This window comes from Ambystoma mexicanum, chromosome 7p, assembly GCF_040938575.1.
Source record: "Ambystoma mexicanum isolate Mex_15411 chromosome 7p, UKY_AmexF1_1, whole genome shotgun sequence".
Classification (NCBI taxonomy): domain Eukaryota; kingdom Metazoa; phylum Chordata; class Amphibia; order Caudata; family Ambystomatidae; genus Ambystoma; species Ambystoma mexicanum.
The window spans coordinates 515513719-515520704 of record NC_090939.1 but is presented as its reverse complement, the minus strand read 5'-3'; the positions used below and the strand labels follow the sequence as shown (position 1 = coordinate 515520704).

Genomic DNA, 6986 nt, shown 5'->3' with positions numbered 1-6986 from the left:
CAAATTTAAGTGCGCTAAGAAGGAGACATTTTGATAAACATATGTCTTATTTCAGTGAAATTCCTCCTGACTCGCGTTGGTCGGTAATTTTATCCACTGACTCGACAAGCATTCGTATTGCCACCTATAACTTTCTGGTGGCGGTCAAATTGGAAACAAAAATTTGAATTGGATCAGCAAACAAAGGGTTTTCAATAGCTGTGTTCAGTATGATGATATAGTCAATATGTTTCTTGAATTATCCTAGATATGTTTTAAATTGTAAAGGTTGAACCAGGATAACGTATGGTACACTTGTGGGTCTAGACAGGAGTCTCTTTGTATGTTTCATGTTTTGGAAATGATTTGCCATAACGATTGTAAAGCTAACATGTGGTATGCGTTTTATACTTACAGTGATTTCTTATTTTGTTATTTTCTGCTTTTGTGTTTTTTCAATTTTTGTGTTTTTCTCCCATTCATACGTTGACTGGATCTCTATTATGATGCTTCATTTTATGTTATATGATGATGTTTTATTGATGATTTGTATTTAATAGAATTGTGTTTAAATATTGAAAAAGTTGTTTTCAGCTATATTCAATTAAAAAAAAAAAATATTCACTCATTTTACTGCACTCCGTGATGCCATGCATCTAAACAATGTTCTGTTCCTGCACTGCCCCGTGAGATGTTATGCTGCTTAATGATGTCTGTCTTTTTGGATTCCTGGCAAGCTTTTGCTTCATACTAACCCTCTTGCACACTGAATGACCCTGCTTCCCATTAATATGGGCTCCTCTGACTGCACCCTGTGACACTTGAATAATAAAAATAAATAACTTGATGGTTTACAAAGTACTTAATGCAAGATTGCTCCAGATTCTAAGTCATTTAAAAAACAATCCAATACCTGGGAGAAAGGCGTGACGATGAAGGGCAGAGTCGGTCCAACCCCAGTATCTTACACATGGAATAGGACATTGTCTAGTTCAAAATGGCGACCCTGTTGAGCTTGTCCTAGTCTCCTGGCTATGCATCTGTTTAATGTTTACCACTTAAACAGCACCTTACTAAGCTATCTGTTGCAATCACGCGCCATCTCACCACACCACTTAACAATCTACACCAAATGCAATGACCAGAACCACCAGAAAGAAGAGACACTGCATGCATGAAAGATGCTGGTCACCAGACACACCCATGCATAAAGCAAAATACAGCAGCCTATTTAACACTCTGCACATCCCTGGTGATTAAATGTATCATAACAGACAAAGAAGAAGTACATGAATTGTGTACCTGTCTCAGCAGACAACAGGCCACGTCCCAATGTGCTGGAAACATCTGGAAGACCCAGTTCCCTTGGGATCTGCATGCACCAATACAATAGCAAAGTTATCTTGCAACGCTCACTCTGCTCCCACTAACCTTACTCTACTCTTTCTCATGCAGACCTCAGACCACTGAGTGACTATGAACATGGCATCTGTTGTGCTACGTAAAACTCAAGAACATATCATAACATATCATTGACATGTTTCACTACAGCCTCTTTACAAAATCTATTGGTTATCACGGCTCCAAAATAGCATAGCAATCTGACAAGAGGGCCCGTCACTGATACCTGAATAGTGGCAGCAAATTTGATAGTTCAGAACTGACTGCGAGAAAAGGGTGACTGGAGAAAGACTGAAGAGAGCAGTTCTCTTTCAGGCAATGAAAGGTTTTAAGACATGGCTCAGGACATGCAATAACAAAGTAGCTGAATTGCGTAACTCACAGCCTTATAAAGAAAGCCACCCAAGAGGAGGTCTGCATAAAGGTTAACCAGAGTGGAGACCCTGGAATTACATTGGGGCAAGCAAGCTGTGGGCAGTGACCTGATGACCTGACAGACTGACTGGTAGGATCACAGTGGTAGCAACAAGTATGGTTTGCACAAAAAAGGTTGATGGTCCACAAACCCCCATAGGGCCCAATCCAAAATAAAACACTTCCACCCAAATCATTTTTCTCCAAATGCACAGAGATGGTGGGGGGTCAGAGCCACTGGAGACATATTGGGAAAGAATAGAATTAGCCAGGGTCCACTAACGGCAGAAATCGCCCATCACAGACTGGTGAGTACACCCTTTTCCCTGGTTCGGCAATACAGTCATATCAATTATAACCAATCTTCAAGAAGGAGCAAGGAGGTCAGAGATAACCAGTGGGCCTTTTGCCTGCTCCCAGAGGTAATAGAAATGCCTCAGTGTGCCCACCATGTGTTACTTTCCAAAGATGGAGATGGCCCCCAGACATCCATCTTCCAGTGCTAAGAAGCACTTGCAAGCTTTGTGACTGAAAATGGCTCTGCAACAAATGCACAAACTAAATTTGGGCATACCACTGTCTCGCATGATAACCGGTGCGCGGTGGGTGCACATAGTGCTCTGAAACCTTCATGCATGTATTGAGCTCACAATTGTTAGTATCCTATGTAAATATTAGTATGTGTTCAATTAACTTTGAAACCTGCCATATAAATTATGTTATACATACAAAATAAGCGTGAGTAGTGGTCTCATTTACAGTTCATTAATGAGGTTTTTAACATAAAATGAACATTGATGAGGTTTCTGAGGCGGGTGACTGATTCCGCGTAGTCACTACTTAGGGATTGCTACCTAGCCTCTCCATCCCCAACCCTTTACAGTGCTTAATTTCTAAAACAAATAAGTGCCAGGCACCCAATTTTTTCTAGCACTCCTGTGACACTGCGGGTGAGCACCACTGCTGCTACCACCCATAGCTGCTCCCCACAGTGTCACCATATTTGGTGTTACACTGCAGCTTGCACCTGCTCATTGTGGTTGATGGATGCACTATCACCACATTATAATTAAAGTGAGTCTGAGACAAGTGCCGGGGCTCAAAAATAAGTGCCAGGGCTGAGCCCTGGCAAACACCCCACAAATTAAGCAATGCTTTTACGTAGGTGAGACAATATAAGGTTTCGCAGACACGTCATTACTGTAAAAGGATGTCAGGTGGCTTAAAGAAGTGCCTCTCTCCTGTTTACAGGTAGCACCCAATTAGCAATCAGGATTACAGGCACCTCCCTGGGCCGCTTAATGTGTCTGTAATCCTGAACATGAGCATCTCATTTAGAAAAGGCGGTCTGCTGGAGTGCCTGCTGCTTGTGATTTCTCTTCACATCGTTGTCCTGACAAAGGCTTTGCAGCACATCTCAGCAAAACAAAAGATGGGTTTCCCCTACTTCGCTGGCTGAAGGGAAGCAACAAACAATAATACATAGAAGTCAAGCCAGCGGAAGAGAAAAAAGTTCACTCAAAGGACATCATTCAACCATGAAGACAGGGGAAAAGGACCCCCGTAGCTGCCCCACAGATCATCATATGTGACACAAAACTACTAAGGTGTCATGAAAGAAAAAACAAATAATAAATGTGAATAACATGACACCATTCAAAGATAGTAGTTTCGATGGGAGTAACACATCTAACAAGACATGCAGGTGATGTCCATCTTCTTCAGGACATAGCATTCCCTTAGAATTCATAACTTCTGGATCGTTCGTCTTTGTCTTTCTGAACGTGCCCAGATGTGGTTAAAAGGCTTTTTTTTCCTTCCTTTTCTGTATGTTTACGCATATTTGAAAATAAGCTCATTTATTCACCTAAAGCGAGGTGTGAAAGAAAAAGAGAAAGGAAAACACATTGTAAATAACAATGACATACTGGTTAAAAAAATAGATGATCTGTGCATACAGAAAGCGGGACTTCTCGAATGTCAATTCGTTTAAACAAGTCATGTGACACTCAATGTGGAAAGGGGAGAGAAGGTAATAACCATAATCTCAACCCTATAAGGGGGCTGAGTCCACAATCCTGTCTGTAAGTCGAGGGGGTAAGTGTGCAGCCACACCAAAAGAAGATCTCAAACAAATTGGATCTACAACGCAAGGAATCAAAGTACAATTAGAGTTTTCAATTATCTTGTAAAGTACATAGTCACAAAAGTACTATATTGTCAAGCAATTTCTCCAGAGGGAAAATGAAGCAAGGGGGTCCAATAGGTTCATACCATCTGGTTATCCCAAAGGCCAAAAAGCAAAAAAGGGAAAGAAAGAAAAAAAGAAGTAAAATTCAAGAAAAACAATCTAATTGGCGTGAAAAAAGTGTGAAGGTAAATGAATGAAAGAACTAAACTGGGATGTATAGAAAAGTAAATAAGGATTGAGACATTGGCTTAGTCTGTTACTGTCAGAAACAATAACAGGACCTAAAATAGTCAGTGCTGGATTTGTTATCCACAGGGAAACCGCTAAACAGTAAATGAATAAATACAAGCTGAAACTAAAAAAATAAAAAAATAAAAATAATAATAATAATAAAAATATAGAGTTTAGTGACTCACCTGAACGTCCCAATATGTGTGTTCAAATTTTGGGAGCGTAGCGTGAAAAAAACAGCGCGGGTGAGGTTCAGACTCAAATATAGTTGTAGTCTCAGTAGGAGCAAAGAATCCCATGGACCACAGGGCTTCTAGGTTCCCCAACTGGCCATAAACAGACCTAATAAAACGGATACACATGGATGAGTAAATAAATGAAAAAAATCAATAAATGGATGCCATGAATGCGACCCTTAAAAAGTTCCGCAATTTGAGATGATCCCCAAGAAAGTAGATACATTGCTCTAAAAGCGCCAACGCTACTCTCCCATCTGCACACTCCGGCTGACATAGATGAATAAAACAACAGAAGAATTCCATAAATTTAGCCGTGTAACTGTTGCGTGAACTCAAATGACTCCAAAGAAGCAAATGAGTAACCATAAAGCACCATCATGGCAGTCCCGTCTTCCCGACTTGGGTAGGCACAGGAAAATGCAGAAAATGAGGAAAGGCTAAATGTCCATAAATCTGTTTGTTTGTATATTGCCAGAAATTACAGAGCTCTATTCTAAATGCCCCAAGGTTCGTAACGAGCCTTTGGTGTCAAAGGCTCTTTATAAAAAAGGAGACAAAGTGCAAACACCCTCTAGCAATTGACGAAGAAAGGCAGGCAGTACACACGTCTGTAAAAAGCCTAAATGTTACCTGAGATTAGATCTGCAGCCGACGTGAATCGTGCTCAAACTGAACCGAAACCGGAAATCCCGGGCCGTCATTCTTCGATTCAACCTGGCTTAAATACGTGACTGAAGGCGTGGTGCATGTAGCCTAAGGCATTAGGCAAATATTTAAAGTGGAAGTAGCTAGCAAGGCTATTAGCTTACTAGGGGACATGCGTTATCCCGAGTTTGCATTGTAGATAAGCACACTTCACATACACAGAATCATAAACGCGTGTCCTTCCAGCGCGCCGCAAGAAAATACAACCCGATGTTGCAAAGGTGAATAAAACGGCAGACTGAAAACAAGCAGCCAAGCAGATTGAAGCGCCACCAGCCCGCTTATAAAGTGTGCCCTCAATAAAGGCTAATAAAATGTAAATACTGAGGATAATGGTCATGGGAAGCAAAGTAAATAAATAAATAAATTATATCAAACGAAAAATAACCAAAATGAAAGCAGAACAAAGGGAATACCTCCGTTGGTAATGGAAAAATCAATGGATGTGTGTCTATGTGTTTAAATAAACCCACTGCAACCATCATCTCAGCCCCAGAGCATGAGATGGGGCAATAATAGAACCTGTTAATAGTATAGCAAGAACAAGAAAATGGAAAAGAGCAAAGAAGAGTAAAGACTGAAGAATACAGAACAATGGATGAAACTGGAAGTGGAACGGATGACAGGATACAAGTAGCTCTATACACCTCTGTGTTGGCATGGTTTATATATACAATGCTGTTAGTCATTCTAGAAAGACGTGTGTGCCTGATGTCAATCTATGGAATGTAAAGTAGCGCATACTGTCCTACATGCCTATATATTGGAATGGTCTATGTGTTGGTTAATTAAATAATGATTGCCATTCCTCCTGGGCGTTTAGGCCCGAAATGTGGCTTTGGGTGTTGTATATCCACCAATGCTCGCATGAGGCAAGTCCGTTAGCCGTAGCATATTGATCAGATCCTGCTATGCGTTGAAGACACCACCATCGTAAATCCTCGCAATTGTGAAGGTGCTCTATAAAATGAGCAACTAATGATGAAGACAAATTGCGGGTCCTGATTCTAGACTTGTGCTCTGATATCCTGAGTTTAACAGGCCTAGTTGTCTTGCCTATATATGTTTTCTTGCATGGGCACATGACGACATAAATGACATTTTTAGAATTTCACGTCGTGTGCCCTCTAAGTTTCCAGGGTCTATGGTTGATAGTAACCGTGTTAGTCGCAGTAGTAGATCCGCACTGGCAACATGTGCCACAGGGATAGTGACCTGTGACCTTTTCCATTCCCCACACCTCGGTTATCGTTTTAGCTGACTGCGGGGTCCGTAATCTATCAGCCTGTGATAACCAACCTTTCAAGTTCTTGCCCTTTTTAAAGGCATACATGGGATATTCCAAATCAGGTGTATTCATTTGGAGCAGATGCCAGTGTTTACCAATTGCTTTCTTGATTTTGGTGCGGTGTGTGTTGTAAGTCATTGCGCAGACCATGCGGGATTGGTTCAAATTTTCAAGAGTATTTTTGGCCAACAAAATTTCACGATGTTGGTGCCTTGCCCTTTTGCGCGACTGTCTTAATATATGCGAAGGGTAGCCTCTCTGTGATAGTCTTTCCTCTATGGTATTGGACTGGGCCACAAAATCTTATTTCTCTGTACAATTTCGTCTTGCCCTCAAAAATTGTCCATAGGGAATACTTTCTCTCAGAGCTTGTGGGTGGAAGCTATCGAAATGTAGAATAGTATTCCGATCTGTGGTTTTACGATAGAGTTCTATCGAGATGGCTCCATCCTGAGTTTTAAGTAAAAGGTCTAAGAAAGAGATAGATATGTTACTAAAGGACATAGTAAACTTAAGATGTTCATATAGGGAGTTAATC

General features: G+C 40.9%; 1 long non-coding RNA gene across 1 annotated transcript; it reads right to left on the bottom strand.

Annotated features, from left to right (window-relative positions):
- Positions 1-386: 386 nt before the first annotated feature.
- LOC138526599 (uncharacterized) lies at positions 387-5145 on the bottom strand. Its single transcript, XR_011283648.1, has 3 exons — positions 5086-5145; positions 4402-4558; positions 387-3661 (listed from the first exon to the last, which is right to left on the bottom strand). It is a non-coding gene; the product is annotated as an uncharacterized lncRNA (long non-coding RNA).
- Positions 5146-6986: the final 1841 nt, after the last annotated feature.